Below are 1,834 nucleotides of genomic sequence, written 5' to 3'. Positions count from 1 at the left end.
GAGGCAGTGAAGGAGGTGCACACCTTGGAGGAAGATTCAGATGGACCACGCTGAGTTTGCCTTCTAAGTGTGGGTGTGAAGCTGGCAGCTCAGTGGATCTTGAATACTGGCCCCAAATAAACTTGAAAGACTGGAAACCTCAGGTTGGTTCTCTCCTGGCCACAGGACCAAGTGTAACCTTCTCATCATGGCATTGGAGCCTTTTATGTTTTCCCAAAAGACCTGAGCAGGCTTGGCTCCCTGCCACCCTTGCAGCCACCCTAGCCTCTTTGAGCCAACCCTGCCTTTCCCCATGTCCTTGGTCTGGCCTGGCCACCTACCGTTTATACCTTCCCCTTGAGCAACAATCTCACCATCCCACACATCCCCCACGTCGAATGTCTTCTAGACAGAGTCCTCCCTAACTCCTCTCTTCTCTCCACAAATTGTAATCTCTCCTTTAAGTCCCTACGAGTGCTTAAAAGCTTGACTAAGCCACCATTTACTAGTGAACTGACCACGGCAAGTGGCTTAGTCTTTGCAGGCTTCTCCCACGCAGGGGCTGTAAAACTGAAGTGCAGTAATTAATGGGTAAAGTGCTAAGAACAGTGCCTGACACATTATGGACCTCAATTAATGTTAGCTATTGGTGTTATTTTAATTTTCATCTCCTAATCCCCAGCAGCTAGCCCTTAGTAGATGCTTAAGTAGTGTTTGTTGAATGAATGGAAAAGAATTTATCCTTGGGACCTGACCTGGTTTTAGAAAATTAAGTATTCAGCGGAAGCGCAGGGACTCTGATTAGAGTTGGGTGTCCAGGGACTCCAAATCGACTTGCTTCTCTCATGAAAGAAAACGACAGATTCTAATTCTTTTTTTTTTCATGGAGTTTTGTGCTGGGTTTCGCATGCATTTCGCGCTAACCCAAATCACACTGCACAAATGCAAGCACACGACCTGGCAGGGCTGCCCCTGTGTAGGTAGCATCATTGTCGGTGACCAGAAAGACTTCCACTCTCCTACCCACCACAGAACCGGGGTTGGCACCAGGGCTGGCACCAGGGCCGCCCCTGGCCCCAGACCAGACTGCGGAGGCCGGGGAGGGGGCAGGAATCCGGCGGCGGCCACGTGGGCCCCTTCCGCTTGCTCCCCACATCCTTTGTTTCCCACCGGCCCCGGCTCAGGAAGCTCTTTCTGCGAGTCACCGCGAAGGGGCGGCCAGGGAGCCCGGAGAAGCTATTTCCGTGCAATCCGGGCAGGCGGCAGGCGCGGGAGGGGCGTGGAGGTGGAGGCAGCGCAGAAGGCCCAGTGTTTGCTTTTATTTCACCCAACAGAAGGTTCTATTTGTGGAAGCGAACAGACGCTGGGGATTAGAGCTGGGAGGGGGCAGGAAAAGGAAAAAAAAAAAAAAGCCACATCCACTACCACGCACAGGTCTTCCCCGGAACTATCGCGTGGGGGTGAATGACTGATTCGGGGACTCATCACCCTCCCTATCCTCCCTTCCTCCGGGTGCAGCCGGGCCCGGGTGGTGCTCACGGCTCCATCCGGAGGTCCCTAGACCCGGGGCTGTTGGGGGGGGATCCCCGGAGCCAAAGGTATAACGGCGGGGAGCAGCCAGAGGCGGGTGCAGAGAAGCGTGGTGCGCGCGCCCGCAGCCCATTGTGCTCGGTGTGAATGGGGAGCGCGCACCAATCAGCGGTTGGTTCTCCCCCCGGGGCCCCGCCCCTCCTGCCCACTTCCCCGGGACCCTGACGTCACGGGAACTTTTCCTCCGCCCCCTCCTCAGGCTTCTCTAGCTGAGCCCCGCGGCTGCGGGAGGGCGCGCGCCGCCTCCTGCCCAGCCCAGCCCAGT

The sequence above is a fragment of the Pteropus alecto genome, unplaced genomic scaffold (assembly GCF_000325575.1).
Source record: "Pteropus alecto unplaced genomic scaffold, ASM32557v1 scaffold164, whole genome shotgun sequence".
NCBI lineage: Eukaryota > Metazoa > Chordata > Mammalia > Chiroptera > Pteropodidae > Pteropus > Pteropus alecto.
This window is presented reverse-complemented; position numbering follows the sequence as displayed.